This window comes from Macaca nemestrina, chromosome 4 (assembly GCF_043159975.1).
Source record: "Macaca nemestrina isolate mMacNem1 chromosome 4, mMacNem.hap1, whole genome shotgun sequence".
NCBI lineage: Eukaryota > Metazoa > Chordata > Mammalia > Primates > Cercopithecidae > Macaca > Macaca nemestrina.
This window is the reverse complement of record NC_092128.1, coordinates 102,126,910-102,144,382: the sequence shown is the minus strand read 5'-3', so window position 1 is coordinate 102,144,382 and position 17,473 is coordinate 102,126,910. Positions and strand designations below refer to the sequence as shown.

General features: G+C 35.7%; 1 protein-coding gene across 1 annotated transcript in view; it reads right to left on the bottom strand.

Annotated features, from left to right (window-relative positions):
* The window catches only part of ITPRID1 (ITPR interacting domain containing 1), a 95,715-nt gene that overhangs the window by 35,648 nt on the left and 42,594 nt on the right, over positions 1-17,473 (bottom strand). The gene's annotated exons all lie outside the window — the stretch shown is intronic.

Genomic DNA, 17,473 nt, shown 5'->3' with positions numbered 1-17,473 from the left:
GGTTTGGGCATCTGACACTTGTTTGAATCACAATCACAATGTTTTTATGCTACCAAATAATGAAATTTAGAAACCTTTTTGGTCTTGTATCTTGTTGTCTCATTCATGTGTACATAATCCTTATGCTGCTTCCTACTTTGGCCACAGAGGAAATCAGAAAAAGGCCATTGAAAACTACTCTTTAAGCTATCTGGGGAATTTACCATACGATCTAAGATACTATCTATTTCTAAAGTTGAAATAACATTGTACCTGTGGAATCAATGAGATGATTAAAAAAAAAAAGACTTAGTCAGTGGGTGGAGGGATGTGTTGATGGGCAGATTACTTCCTTCTCCTCAGGGTCCCACTCCCCTACTGTACTTCCTTAGAAAACATCTTAATACATCACTTTAACACAAACTCTCCCTGAGGTCCATTTCTGGGGAATCCAACCTAAGACAGGTGGTAGGGATGATTCAGAACAAAACTCCAAGACCTACACATTTAAAAATCTAATTATTGAAATCAATAGGACCCAATATGCATATGTTCATTACTAGACCCTGAAGGGATAACCATAAATACAATAATTTTTTAGAGAGATAAATTAGCAATGGCTTACATTTAAATTAATAAAAAAGAGGCACGATTAAAAACCATGGTCAATTTAAGATGTTATTAATATATTTATAACAAATCACAATTCTTGAAAACTGCAAGAGTTCCAATAATTTATATTTTTGCATGTACAGTAGGAACCTTGCAACATTGTCAAAGCATTGCATAGCAGCCAGGCCTTTTAACAGAAAACAGAATTAGAATTCTCAGTAAACTGTAACACACTACTGGTATTAGCCTTTAATTAGTTACTTAGACATGATCTTGGTCATGTCTAAGAATGAAAGTCTATGTAATTACACAACCATTGTTCATAATACTCAAAGAATCTCCATTTTTAAACATCACTTAATGTCTTATTTTGCTTGAGAGAGTACCAGGAACTATACATTGATAATCACTCACATCTTCACATCTTTGTCCACAGAAATAGCATAAGAGAATTTGCAAATGACTTCAAGATGCATCCATAGTACTAATAGCTGCCATTTACTGCTTGCCATTATTGTTCATGGTATTCTGAACACATTGTCTGCAATCCTTACAACTGCCAAGCTGGGTAGATTTTATTATACCCATCATGAAGATGGTAACATTGAGGTATGAGGGCCTCCAATAACTTACCATATGTTACACAAGTAATACTTATGACCTGATCCTATCTTCATGTTTTTTCTATTAAAGCATGCATGTCAAATCTTTGATATTTCACTAGTCAGTCCTATATCCATGTCCAAAGAATAAATGGGAAAATATCTACAGTATGTGTTCAGCAAACCTACATCACCCTTTTTCCTAAGGGCTAAGTTCCGGATTACATAACTTTTAGAATTTTGCTAATTACTATACACTTTCTAGAAGTCACCTTTATTCTTTTTAAGAAAATTACTATAAAATTAAACTGAAACTAAATTACATTCTCAAGGCTACAGCCTACAGCTTAAAAATAAATTAATCCCTTGGCTAATGGTGATGGAAAATACTAGCAATGGACCCTCAGTGAGGTGTGGTGTTCATTCTCGCCATACCCTAGGGAGCAACAAAGGACATTCTAGGTTTCCTTGTGACCAAAAATATAAATGGGGCCCCCGAATCAGGAGTTTTCTCAGTGGCTGTTTGTGAAGTAAATTTCATAAAAGTGATCAATGGCTGTTCTCAAACCAGATGACAATGATGTTCAATGCTCTCTCTTCAGAGAACCTTTCCTGGCCACCCACTACAATGCAGCTCCCTGCTCCACAACGCTCTACACTCTACTAACCCATTTTGTTTTTTATAACCTTTAAAAATGTGAAATTATCTCAGTTAATCAATTAATTCCATAATATTTATTGAGCATCCAGGAACTGTTCTAAGGATACCAGGAACTGTTCTAAGGATCTGGGTATATGGTATTAAATAAAACAGGAGAAATTTACTGCATTAATGCAGTATATACACCTATTAAGTGTCTCTCATATCTTTCTTTTGTAGAGGCTTTTTCTGTCTTACTTCAAGCCTTGGACACATAATGGGTGCTCAATAAATATTTGTTTAATTACTAGAATAAGTGTAAATCTGAAACTGCATGGAGAGTTTTTTTTTTTAACAAGTTATTGAGCTAAAGTTCAGCCTTGCCCTCATTTTTACTCCCATAATCTGACCAAAGTAAAAGGAACTAAACTTAGCCTTCCCGTGTAAAGCATAATTTTATTGGAAAGCATTTATGAAGTTACTTCTTCCCCTGCCCTTATTCTAGACACACAAGAAGGTATTGGATACTGTATAGGTATTTTAAGCATTGGATGGTTTGGACTAAATGACAATCTGAGACTCCATAATATCTGGGGTAAAGAATGTTGTGTGGCAGAGGGAAGGGATCCCTAAACTTTGATATGCCTGATCTGGATTCAATTCCCAACCTTGGTGCCTACCAACTGGTTGTTTGTGGCAAGTCACTTTACTCCTCTGAACCAAAGTTCAGCATCTGAAAAATGTGGATAATCCTGACTGCTTAAGGTACTTCACAGGGAATATGGAATATTTCCATAAGGAACTTCTCTCCCCCTACACATGCACTAGCAAATATTGAAGTTCTCATCAATGGCAAGAATAACACGAATGTAACAATGTCATTATGCTGTGCAAAGGGCGAAAAGAATTCAAAAGGAGATCTGCATTGCTGAGAAGCCACCTTGCAAATTCAGAAAGGCCAGAGTGCTGTTGGTTATTTAACATAAATATAGACATAGCCACTGGATTTGGCTTTAGATAGAAACAAAACAAACTGCTGATTATGTGGGAATTTAAAGGAAAAAATGGCCTTAAACAAGAATGTCTTTCTTTGTGATTTGTCTTCCTACCTGATGATATTCTACTGCTAGAAAAATTGAAATTCATTGTTACTGACTAACAGCAAATATAGACTCTGACTAAAATGGTAGAATGAAAATATATTTTTTTCTTTGCAAAAATCCCACAGAAACTACAGTAAGCAAATTGGTTTTATTAAAAAGACAAAGAGAGGGCAGTATTTCTGAGGTAGTGGAAACAGAACCTCCAAAACCTCATTCCTCCATAAAAACAAGAACACTGGCAAAGCCTGTCAAAATTAACTTTTTCAAAACCCTAGGAATTAACCAAAGGCTTTCAATAATCTGAGGAGCATTTATACAAGAATAAAAGAGTTGAATATCAATAAGAACACTGAACTTCGTGGCACTTTAACTTATCCTATTTCCATTACCCTCTCCCCAACTCTTCATTAGCCTTAAAACAATCAGCCTTGGAATCGTGGTAGCTGTGAAAGACAGCATCCCATCAGTTAGAGGAAGCAGAAAGGGTGTGGACTCTCAAACAAAAAGCCCCATTTTTGGAGAATTATCACTATTAGGCCTATCTGGCAGCTCTCTGGCAAAGCCCATTCAGTAGGCCTGTCTTTATTTGACCTAGTAAGGAAAGTCATACCAGCAGGATATATGTTTAAAACAATTAATGGTAATTGTTTAATATTATAGCTGCCTGAGATGGTGATACCAACTGGGGCAAAATAATAAGCTTGGCTAATAGTGGACTTTGAAAATCTCTGACATATTCATGTAGATCTATAAGGCTGGCTGTGCACATGTGCAGGGCTGTGTTCATGCCCAAGAAAGATCTGAGAAGACCCTAATTTCTCACATCTGGAAGACCTCGAAGTTTCACAAACAAGAAGGGAAGACTAACACTGAGTTGTAAATAGGTGGAGCATTGAAGGCATACTCCAACAAAAACACAGAGACCTTCAGAAAAGGGTGGTAGACATATTTGTTCAAGTCACTTAAAAAAATCTCTGTCCAGTCATTAACTAGGCTATTCAGGTAGGAACTTCAGTGCTACACTTGACAAAATACAGAGGCTTTATAAAATTAGTCCAGGAAAGTCTCTTTAGAACAAACAAACAAACCAGAAACAACAACAAACCACCACCACAACAAAACCTAGGAGTATATCTAAGTTCAAGAGTTTTCATATTATCATATTATTTTAAATGCCCAGTTTACAACAAAACATCACAAGACACACAAAGAAATGAGAAAGAATGGTCCACACACAGAAAAACAAAACAAAACAAAAGCCAATCAATAATAACTGTCCTTGAGGAAATGCAAATGTTGTTCTCACCAGACAAAAACAAAAAAAATGAGCTGTTATATATATACTCAAAATAACTAAAGGAGTGTATAAGAAAGAATGTCTCATCAAATACAGAGTATTATAAAGAGGTAAATATTATAAAAGGACCAAATAAGGGTTTAGAGTTGCAAAATATGGTAATTTAAATAAAAAATTCAGTACAGGACCTCAACATCAGATTTGAGATGGCAGAAGAAAGAATCAGCAACCTTGAAAACAAGCCAATTGAAATTATCCAGCTGAAAAAAACAAACAAACAAAAAAATATGAAGAAAAATGAACAGAGCCTCAGAGACCTGTGAAACACCATCAAATATACCATCACCCACAATGGGAGTCCCAGAAACAGAAGAGAAAAGAAAAAGGCATAAAGAATATTTCAATAAATAATGGCCCCAAACTCCCCAATTTTGATGAGAAGTGATGTACAGAACCAAAAAGCTCAATGAACTCCAGATAGGAAAAACTCAAAGAAATACACACTCAGACACATGATAATAAAACTCAAAAGACAAAATATTTTGTAAGCAGCAAGATAAAAATGACTCATCACATACAAGGGATACTTAAAAGGATTAACAACTGACTTCTTAGTGGAAACCGTGAAAGCCTGAAGGCTGTGGGATGACATTCAAAGCACTGAAAGGATAAAAGAATGTTAATATCAAGAATTCTATATTCAACAAAACTATCCTTCAAAAATAAGAGACAATGTAAGACATTCTTAGATAAACAAAAACAGAATTCATCACTTGAACTGCAATATAAGAAAAACTCATGAAAGTCCTTCAAGTGGAAGTGAAAAAACACTAGACAATAACTCAGATTCGAATGAAGAAATAAACAGCACTCATTAAAATAACTACATAGTTATTTTATATATGAAGATGATAAAAATGTATTTTTGCTTGTAATTCTTTTATTCTCTTATCTGATTTAAAAGACAATTTAATGAAGCAATAATTATAAAATGGAATTGATATAATCATAATGTATAAAAGTGTAATGTGTATGACAATAATACCACAAAGGAGGGAGGAAGAAATAGAACTATACTGGACCAAATTTTTAATATGCTATTGAAATTGTTGGTACTAATCCTATCTAGATTTTTTTAAGTTAAGATATTGGAATTCCCAGGGCAACACCTAGAAAAGTAACTTTAAAAATATAATAAAAGAAATAAGAAGATATTTTAAATGGCATATAGAAAATACCCATTTAACTCAAAAATGCAGTAATGGTGGAATAGAGGAATAAAAAGACATAAGACATATAAAACATATAGTGAAATGACAGACATAAATCCTGCCTTATCAATAATTACATTAAATCTAAACAGATTAAACATTCTAATAAAAAGAGATTTGCAGCATGGATAAAAATAAAACATGATCCAACTACATGTGATCCACAAAAGAAACACTTTAAATTCAAAAAACACATCGGTTCCAGGTAAAATAATGAAAAAGATATATTATTCAACTAGTAACCAAAATGTAGCTGGAATGGCTATATTTTTATACATTATATCATATTATATTACATATTATATAGACAATAAGATAAAAATTGCTAATAAAGACAAAATCATTTTATAATGATAAAAAAGTCAATCTATTAGGAAGACCTAACAATTAAAAACACATGTAGACCTGAAGATGGAGTCCCAAAACACGTTAAACAAACTGACAGAAATGAAGAAAAAAACAGATAATTCAATAACAATCATTGAATACTTTAAAACTCCACTTTCAATAATGGATAAAACAATTAGAAGACCAACAACAAAATAGAAGATTTGAACAATAATAATAAGACAAATAATAATAATAATAAATAAAATTCAAAAATTATTTGAATAATAATTTTTCAACACATTGAAAACTGAAATGTTTAATCTATTTAGACTGAATGTAATTATTGATTAGATAGGATTTATTAGATAGGATGCCATTATACTATGTGTTATATGTCATATCTTTTTATGCCTTTACTCCTGCATTACTGCATTTTTTTGAATTAAATAGGTATTTTCTAGTATGTCATTTTAAATAAATCACGTAGTCCTAATAGACATCTGTAAAAGACACCACCCAAAAAACAATATCTATGAGAAGAATACTTACTTTTCTCAAGTGTACATGGACTATTCTATGATAGTCCGCAAAACAAGCTTCAATAATTTTAAAGAATTGAAGTCATACAAAATAACAATTCTGACTGCAGTAGAATGAAATCAGAAATCAATAGAAGAAGAAAATTTAGGCAATTCACAAATATGTAGCGATTTTTTAAAACACTCCTAAGTAACGGGTCAAAGAAGACATCACAGGGAAATAGAATATATTTCAAGATGAGTGAAAACCAAAACAAAACATATCAAAACGTATGAAATGCAGCAAAAACAGTGCTTTGAGGGGAATTTTTAGCTATAAATATGTATATTTAAAAAGAAATAGAATATCAAAAATCAATTACCTAACCTCTTACCTTAAACTACAAAAACAGCAAACTAAATGCAAAGCAAGTAGAATGAAGAAAATAATAAAGTTTGGAGCAGAGATAAGTAAAATACACAATGGGAAAACAATATAAAGAATTATTAAAAAGAAGTTTTTCTTTGAAAAGATCACCAAAACTGACAAATCTTTAGCTAGAGGGATAAAGAAAAAAGTCAGAAGGTTCCATTAATAAATTATGAATGAAAGATAGGATGTTACTACTAATTTTCTAGAAATAAAAATCAATTATATGAATACTGTGAATGACAAATTAGATGACTCAGGTGAGATGGATACATTTCTAGAAAGGTACAAGGTATTGAAACTTATTCTAGCAGAAACAGAAAATTTTAATAGACCTGTAAAATATAAAGTTATTTAATTAGAAATTTTAAAACATTCCACAAAGAAAATTTCAGGCCCAGATGGCTTTGCTGGTATATTCTACCAAATGTTTAAAGAAACATTAACAATACTTCACAAACTCTTCCAAAATATATGAGAGGAGAGGACACATCCCAGCTTATTCTCTGGGGCCAGTATTACTTTGATACCAAATCTAGACAAAGATATTACCAGAAATGTCCTTGTGAATATAGATGTAAAAATCCTAAACAAAATACTAGCAAACTGAATCTGGAAATATGAAAAATGGATTATATACCATGATTATGTGGAACCCATCTCAGGAATGCAAGGCTATTTTAACATCTGAAAATCAGTGAATGTAATAAACAATGTGAAAAGAATAAAAGAAAAAAACCACATTGTCACCTCAATTGATGCCAAAATGTATTTGACAAAATTTAACACAACATTATGATATGAAACCCAACAAACTAGGAAGAGAACTGAATATCCTCTACCTATAAAAGACATCTACAAAAAGGCCATTGCTAATATCATACACAATGGTAAAATACTAAAATTTTTCCCTATAAGATTAAGAAGAAAATAAGGATGTCCACTCTCTCCACTTCTATTTCCGGGATAATAAGGCAAAAAGAAAAAAGAAAAAAAATTCAGAATCAAAAGAAGAAGTAAAACTATCTCTACTTGCAGATAATATGATCTTATATATAAAAATCCACTATAGAATTATTAGAACTAATAAATGAATTCAGCAAAGTCACAGGATATAAGATCAATATACAAAAAATAATTTTATTTTCTTTATACTAGCAATGAGCAGTCCAAAATTAAATTTATAAGAACAATTTCATTCATAATAACATTAAAAAGAATGAAATATTTAGAATAAACTGAACCAAACAACTACAAGACTTATACATGTAAAACTACAAAATGCTGTTGAAAGAAATTAAAGAAGATCAAATAAATGGAAAGATATCCCATGTTATGAATCAGAAGACTTAATGTTGTTAAGATGGCAATAGTCTCCAAGTTGATTTAAAGATAGAATACAATTTGTATCAAAATCTCAGCTACCTTTTTATATGGAAATTCACAAGCTGACCATAAAATTCTTATGGAAATGCAAAGGACATAGAGTAGTCAAAATAATCATGAAAAACAAGAACGAAGGTGAAGGATGTATTTCCTTATTTAAAACTTACTACAAAGGTACAATAATGAAGACAGTGTGTTAGTAGTATACAGACAGACATATAAATTAATAGGATAGAACTTAGATTAGAAATAAGATTGTACACTTATAGCCAACTGATTTTCAACCAAGGTACTAAGGTAATTCAATGGAGGAACAGATGATGTTGGGATAACTAAATATCATTATGAAACAGAAACTATGCAGTGAGAAGAAAACTTTACAGATACATACATAAATAAGTGCATATATACACAGAAATTATCACTGATCTTTTCAAAGAGATAAGAGGAAGCATTGCAACCATGACAAAAAAAAAAAAAAAAGATAGGATGCTATGGGAGAAAACATTCTGAGAACATAAACTTCATAAGGTTAAATACATAAAAACAGAAATAAATTTAACTAAACACTGGAAGATAAACTGAGAAAGTCTTCCAAAAATTAGGCTAAAAAATAAAGAAATGAAAAAACAGGGGAGAAAATTTGAGAAAGAGGACTAATTCATGAGTGCCAGTATTCACATTGTAGATTTTCCTGAAAAAGAAAATTAGTGCTTAAAATTATTGACAGATAATTTAAAACTGAAGGGCATGGGGTTGTGATTGAAATGGACCCTGAGAACCCCACCTAATGGATGAAAACAGACCAACACATATTATTATAAAATTTCAGAGCAGTAGAGTCAAAATGAAAATCTATAAGCTTCTGGAAAAAGAGAGAAACAGAACACAGTTCACTGTAGCTTTAGACTTCTCAACAGTACAACACAAGAAGACAATGGAGCAAGGCCTTCAGAATTCTGCAGGAAATAATTTAGGACCAAGATATTGATGCTGAGCCAACATATTTATCAGGTGGATTAAACATTTTCAGATACACAAGGTCTCAAAAATCTTGCCTCCTTTCCACATTTCTTAGGAAGCTACTCAGACAGTCTGGCATCAAAGTGAAAGCATCAGTCAAGAAAAGGAAGTGGCCCCAAAATGGGAGATCCAACAAGGATCCAAACAAGAGCATCTCCAAATTAATTTTGCTAAGATATCCGAGAATGACAACTGTACATCATGCACTAAGAGCAACCGTCTTGCAGGTGGGAAAGCACACTGAGGACAGAGTTTTGTTTTCTGATTCTACATTCTTTGAATCTAATAAAATTGTTGGAGCATGTTTCAAAAATAGAAAAAAAGGACTATCCAAAGAAAGAAAGACATGAGCTCTAGGAAAGAGAGAATCAAACTCAAGAAAAAGGCAAAGAGAAATCCAAAGATGACAGCTTCATTGCAGTCTTGGAAAACATCTTATCCAGGAGTAAAAATAATAAAAATGACCAGAAGAGTAGATACCAAGAGTAAGTTAAAATTATTAGATTTATTAGATTACCTGAAATAAAAATTTACCTTGTGAAAAAAATATATTGAGAAGATACTGAAAGGCATAGAAAGAGTTGCCAATATGCACAAAAGAAAATAACCAGAAAGAAAACAATTTCTTTGGTGGAAATACCTTGGTTCATATATTTTTTTCAACATCTCCATGTAAATTTTTGGTTTCCTCTTCAATTTTCCTAATGAAAACCCCAGTTGATATAATATTTGATATCAATATTTGAAAGAAATTGTCTAATGGACATAAGAATTTTTAAAAATTTATCTAAGCACAAAGTTCTTTCTCCATATCAAGTCAGATCAAAAGCAATCTATGGTACTGACTACACACCTTTGCAGTTTTACCTAAGTGGCATTTGTTTTATTTAAACATCTAGGGTTTAACCATCATGAGTTATCTTTTCCTTTTTTTTTTTCTCTCTCTCTCTCAGGTTTTCTTTTCTGTGTCACTTCACTATGAAGATATTTAGTGAAAGATTTGACTTTGTTGACTTTTTATCATAGATACAAATACAGCCCCTGAGAAGTCTTTGTCGATCCTATTCACCCATTGAATAAACATTTATTGAGCTTCTAGGTGGTGTTAGGTCCTACACATGGGATTAACAGTGCATGCATGTCAGGATTTTTGGACCGCTAGGAAATCATAACTTGTTCAGTCATAGTTAACAGAGAGCAAATACTGGTTTTTTAAATAGTCCTATTTCTCAGAAGGCAAGAATTTATACTATTAATTTATCTATTAATAGAGTAAGAATCATTATGATAAACACAGAACTTTGAAACTCCCTTAGACCAACTCTACACATTTTTAGTGAAAGTTATTTAATGAACACAGAATATCTACATGTTCATATTATGTTTTATAAAATAAATTTCAAAACCTATTGGTTAATGCATCAGTCCATGACCAAAGTTCCACCCGTGAGACTGCCATGCAGGTGGGCAAATTGCACATGCTAAAGGAAATAGACCATGTCAGATATCATCATTGAGGTCTGTATGGGCACCAGAAGCCAGCTAGAGTTGGCAGCAGAAGAAACCAATCAAAATCTCAGCTGCTCTGGCACTGAGCTGCTTTCCAGCCTCTCTTCCCAGAAAGAAGAATCAGCCTCACCTCTGGCTTCAACTTTCCCAGGAAGACGAGAAGGGGGAAATGCCAACTCTTTTTCCCAAAGCAAGAATGGCCAAGATAAGATCAGTTATGAGAGGAAGAACCCTAATACCCAAAGCCTCTTCTATTACCAGTTCCTTTTAACTGGTATGCCTTATTTGCTCAACCTTTTCTAAAGCCTCACGCTCATCATAAAGGATGATGTTTGCTACAGGAGACAAGAACTTAGATCTTCCTTCCAACATGTCCCTGAAAAGGAGGTGGGAAGCTATGATGTTTCCCTTGCTTGCTCCCAAGCCATTGATCTTTAATTTCAAAGTACCTGAGAATTTTAGCACAACACAAACTCCTTAGTGAATGGCTTAGGTTTTTTGATGCAATATTCACCTTGAATTGTTTTATACTAGCACTTGGGCAGTAATTAAAGGCACCTAGAAAGAAGCAGGGGAATTGTGGAGGTGAGCTGGGGAAAGAATAGGGAATAAGAGTAAGACAAAGAGCACCTGAAATACATCAGCTTTGCCTCCCCTTCCTTCTGCCTTGAAGGCTTCTATCAACTACCTTGGCTACACCCTTTCTTCCTACCATAATCACCTCTCCAGATTCAAAAAGGCCTGTGAAAGATTTATTTTCTTTCTTTCTTTTTTTTGAGATGGAGTCTCCCTCTGTCACCCAGGCTGGAGTGCAGTAGCACGATTTCGGTTCACTGCAACCTCCACCTCCCAGGTTCATGGGCTTCTCCTGCCTCAGCCTCCTAAGTAGCTGGGATTACAGGTGCCCACCACCACGCCCAGCTAATTTTTTTGTATTTTTAGTTGAGATGAGGTTTCACCATATTGGCTAGGCTGGTCTTGAACTCCTGACCTCAGGTGATCCTCCCGCCTCAACCTCTCAAAGTGTTGGGATTACAGGCGTGAGGCACCCTGCCCGACTGAGAGATTTATTTTCTAACCTCCTTCCAAAACACCACCAGGCTAAAATAAAAGGGTTCTCGATTTCCTATCTGACATAAGCTATCCATTGAAAAAACTGAGAAACACATCTCTTGTTAAACTTGTTAAATGTAATTTTTATAAGAAGCATAGAAAAACATGCTCTTTTCTATCTTCATATCTAGCATAGTCCTAGGGGTGGGTGGTAGTGGTTTAGGCTTCTTATTCCTAAGCTTGAACTTAAATCAACTCAACCCCTAGTTAAATCTTAAATTTGGTTTGTTGCCCTGTTTGGTGTGGAGCATTTGAACCGTACCTTGATTTTAATACTCCCTTAGAACAGAAGTGTTTTCTCTGTTGAACCGTATATCTAGTTCTACCAACATTTTTACATTAGGATGATACCTTAACTATACACACATAGCAACATTACATTTTTTGCTGGAGAAATAAAGGGATGTCTTAGTAAGGATCAAAGCTTTGAGATCACATAGATCTGTGAATACTAGCTCAGTTACACCCTTACTGAATTACTTTGATCCAATGACTTACCCTCTCTGAGCTATGGTTCCCTCATCTGTAAAATGAGAGTAAAATCCACTTGCTCCCATGGTGGTTATGAGGATGAATTAAGAATGTAAAGTGCTTTATGTAGTGCCTGTCACACAGAATGCTCAATAAAGGGCTACTTCCATTTCTTACGGCCCCTGTGTAGAAATGCTAACCCCTGTGTAGATGCCACAGCAGCCCTTAGCTGAGACATGGCTACAAAGATGCATGCAAAGGGTCCTTACGAGGAGTAACAATTTAGTTAGGTACATATGTTTTGTACACAGCTAATTATAATACAAGGCAAAATGTATTAAGGCCTATGGTAAAGGCACGTATCAACAACATTTACGGGAGCATTGAAGGAGGAATACGTCTAGGGAGCAGGGTTCTTGGAGGAGATGATAGAAGAGGTAATCACCACACTAAGACCTTGAAAGATGGATGACTTTTGACATGTGGAAAAGGAGACTGGAAGTGAAGTCTGTGAAAAAAGGAGCAACGTAGCTACAGAGAGGCAAAATTGGGCAATTCTGGGGGACACTAAGCAATCCAACACATGCAGAGTCTGGGCTGTGGGAGAGGAAGTAAGGTGGTAAGAATGGGCTGAGGCCAGAATAAGAAAGACCCTGAATTCAATTCTACGGGGATTCACGTTTATTATTTAAACAATTAAGAGAAATCAATGTTTAAAAATTGTGAATGAACACTACAGTGTCCCTGTGGAAGTAAAAATGCCCCAAACAAGTGTAGTGTGTTATATCTATAGAACTTAGCATCAAGCAACTGCCCCTTTCATTCGAGAGTGAATAATACCAAGCTTCACACTATTGGAACATACTCAGTCAATTAAGAAAAGTACTGATTGCCAGCTGCAAAATATCCCCATGGTGCCAAAGTGTCTGTGGAGTGGGTGGGGAGGGGGAGGGAAGGTGTGATAATTAAAAGAATTGTTACTTGCAATGTCACAGGAGCCAATGTGTTAACTCGGCATGCTGGGAAGCTAGAATGCTCCCAGCTGCCACGGGGAGGGAGGATGTGGTTTGATCCCTGGCACCACTCGTTGGGACAAGATGAATCACAAATGTGTTAATAGTGAGGTTCCATGTCATAATGTGCCAGATGGAGGTGGTTACATCTCTGATTGATTGCCTCCTGGCCAAGACAGGAGTTTTCCAGAAGGCAAACGTCTCCAAATTGGCATTCGAGCTCTAGGGATCAGCAGGTCTTTATCATGGTCAACATGGACCTGACATTCTTGACTTTATGAAGTGTGGCTACCCGCAAGACATGGGCAGCCAGAAACAGTATCTGGATGAGGAAAGATGTGATGAGGGAGTGATATATGGAAGAAACAGGTTGGTGCCTGACAGAGCTCCTATGGCTAAGCGTGACTATTAACGAATCTATGAATGTACTGGAAATAAAGGGGAGGGGGTGGGGGAGACACAGGGGGTACCCTGCTTGTGAACAAAATGAATAACCAGACAGAGAAAAAGAAAGGTAAAAAAGAGAAGGAGCAGGATAGAAAATACTTCCCAGCCTCAGACACCAAATCCCCAAAGCAGATGAGTCTAGATGGCAGGCTGAGGCCACCGGGCAGGAATATAGAGCAGGGGACAGCAAGATGACTCTCCTGTCCGTTCCCTTCCACTCACCCCAACAGTGACCACCCAGCCCTTTGTTGTTGCTGCTTTTTCCCCCCAATGCAAGCTTCCAACTATAAACAGCCAACTACAAGGGCAATAACTGTGGTGTCCTACTGGGAACTAACGCAGCCTCTCGTGCAGGCGCTGGGTCCTAATACAGGACAGTGAATAAAGCTTCATTACAGAACAATGGAGTTAGCTGCCAGAGCCTACAGATTTGAATAAACAACAAATAAGCAACATCTGCTCCAGCATATGTGTATGGTAAAAAAAAAGTCACAAAATAAAAGAATTTGTAAATGCCAAAAGCAACACTAAACTGCCAGTGCTACTGTAGAGTGAATTTTTAATTGCACATGCAAAGAGGCAGGCTGTGGGTATTAGTCTCACATATGTCTTGTTGCTGCCAACCTGGGAGTATAGATGAATTTAATTAAATAAGGATTATCCCTTCTCCCCAGTACAATTACTTATTTATAACAATGATAAAATTGCCTAATAAAAAAATTGTAATATTTTAAAAACAAGGCTAGAAAACACCCTGCTTTCTGTGTAAGTCATTCAGGGCTGTTTGAGTTTGAGTGTGTCTTTTAAAATTAAGTCTATGCCTACTGCCAAGGAAGAAAAAAAAAAAACCCTTATCATAAAGCCTGCTGCAGTTAAACAGCCAGAGACTACATTATGGAGAAATATAAAGACGACACAGAGCAGCATGGGAATTGACTTTCATGGGTGTGTGGAAAATTAAGCAATTGGACTCAAATTGAGGCCAGGTGACTAAGCCAAGGGACAGGGCCACTGAGACTTGTTCTCTACCAGTGTTCTGGTCACTGGTGAGCAGTTCCCTTCATGTTGGCTATCCCTCTTCCATATGCACTAATTCGCTGAAAATGAACAGCACTACCCAAAACAAACCAACAACAAAATTGATGGGCACTCTTGTCCCTCTTCTCAGTGACGGCAGAGTCCCTTTTTACCTCCACATTAACAACCTGCATCATCACGGAGGCCAGTGGTAATAAACCAGGTATGAAACTAGAGACGGCAAAGTAGATTCATGTGTAGGATGTTACTACAGAAATCAGTATCTTCTGAGTCTCAGGATCTCGTTTCTTTCATCTTTGAGCAATTTTGTTATTTAATCAGTTTTCCTCACTAGGATTCAAGGCAAGTCAGAGCACTTGACCAGCGGCATTCTCTCAAGGTCAATTCAGAAGGCAACCAGAACCAAAAAACAGTCAAGGGCTCTAGGTATGTGGCCATGGGTAGTTACACAATCGTTCTACCTCAGTTTCCTTATCCGTACAGTGGCCGTGGTAAAAGCAGAATTCACCTTCAAGGAAAGTTTCCATGAATTAATAGGTGTAAAGTGACTGAAGCCTCAGTAAGTACTCACTCAATAAACATTGCCAAGAATTTAAAAGGATGCTTTGTAAGACACCCAGATCTGTATCTGTCTCTTCCTGGATGTTAGCAGCTTTCTATTTATCTATTGTTTTATTTCTTCCTGATACTTATCACAATTGTAATTCAATAATTAATTGATTTCTTCTGATACTTACAAATTCTATGAGACTAGGGTCTGTTTTCCTTCTATTTGTATCTTCATCATTCTCTTAAGGTCGAATCGGGGGCAACCAGAATTAAAAGACAGTTAAAGTCTTACAGGTGGCTGGGCATGGGCAGGGCAGGAGAGGGCTCTCCCCCAACCCACTAGAAATGTTGGGTGATGGTTTGGCAATTATTGCATTGCCTCTTTAAAAATGGTAATTTGGTAACGCCAGGGAGAGGCCATTTCCTGATGATCCACACCTGTTAACATCAAACTAGTAATTGAATTCAAGCCCCAAGAAGAAGCAACTTCCTGGGCATGCATGTTGAGACAAAAATGGTGAAGTATGATCTTCCGGGTACACTCCACCAGAAAAGGGAAGAAAGCCTCGATGATTCCCATTGAGGAATAACTCTCTAAACAGACCAACTGTGGTCACTTCCCAAGGGTAAGGAGGGCTCAGCACATGCAGATAGCTCACCCCAAGGGAAGAATCATGGGAAACAGGCAGGCTTACAAAGTCCTAGGATCCCGGTTATGCAAGGCACTTGACTTACTCTCTTTAACCTTTTTCTGTAGTAGCATACATTTTACTTTATGACTTGGTTTTGTCGCTAAACTATAGGCTTTTAAACCACTATGTCATGAAATACCAGTTGTGTTCTCATTTTTAATGACTGCATAATAGTTCACTTTATGCGTCATTTTTCAAATTTAAACATACCCCTTTATTGAATGTTTAGGGCAGTTCTGATTTTTCACACCTCTCTTATAATTGCCTTAGAGCAACTTGCTAGAGGTTATACACAGGTGAAAAGGTAAATAGGGTTAAAGCTTTCTGACACATATTGTTATATTCCTTGCAGAAAGCAATGTGCTTCCTTGCCAACATTAGCTTATATGAACTCTTAAGCCTCCACCAATTTAATAACTCATTTGTCTATTTGACTATAACGTTAAGTTGTATGTTTTAGATTATAACTGAGGTTGAAAATTGCTTCATTTACATATTTCTTATTTAGTAAAATTTCTACTGTTTTTTTTTGTTGTTGTTGTTGTTAAATCTTTTGTTAAGAAATATTTTGTGAAATATTTGGAAATATTTCGAACACACAGAAAATATAGAAAATAACTGGCCGGGCACAGTGGCTCAGGCCTGTAATCCCAGCACTTTGTGAGGCTGAGGCGGGCAGATCACGAGGTCAGGAGATGGAGACCATCCTGGCTAATACTGTGAAACTGTCTCTACTAAAAATACAAAAAATCAGCCGGCTGTGGTGGCGGGCGCCTGTAGTCCCAGCTACTCAGGAGGCTGGGGCAGGAGGGTGGAGTGAACCCGGGAGGTAGAGCTTGCAGTGAGCCGAGATCGCGCCACTGCACTCCAGCGTGGGTGACAGAGCAAGACTCCGTCTCAAAAAAAAGAGAAAGAAATTCGCTATTTTATCCACAAATATTTTGTTGTAGCTAAATTGCAAATTACCTTTTCCTACTTTGTGACTTGTCTTTATTCTGTGAACTTTATTCTGTCTTTGTTGAACCAATGTTGACAATTATGATGAAGTCATCTTATCAGTTTCGTTTTATAGTGTGTACTTTTTTGTGTCCTGTTTAAGAAACGGTTTGTTACCCTGAGGTCATAAACGTAGCCTTCTGTATTCTCTTTTGTAAGTACCAATGCCTTACTTTTTACACTTACACTCTTGCTATACTTGGAATTTATCTTTGCATATGGGTCAAGCCAAGGGTTTAATTTTCTATTTTTTTCTATATGGATAACCACCTTACTGTCTCAATTATGTCTATCCTTTCTCCACTGATTTTGAAGTGTTCTAACTTACTGCTTTATATCAGGGAGTCTATTTCTGAGCTCTTTATTTCATTGGTTTATTATCCGTTTTTTAAAATATGGCACCTGTCTTAATTGCAATTTCTATATAATAAGTGTTGATTTCTAGCAGGGAAAA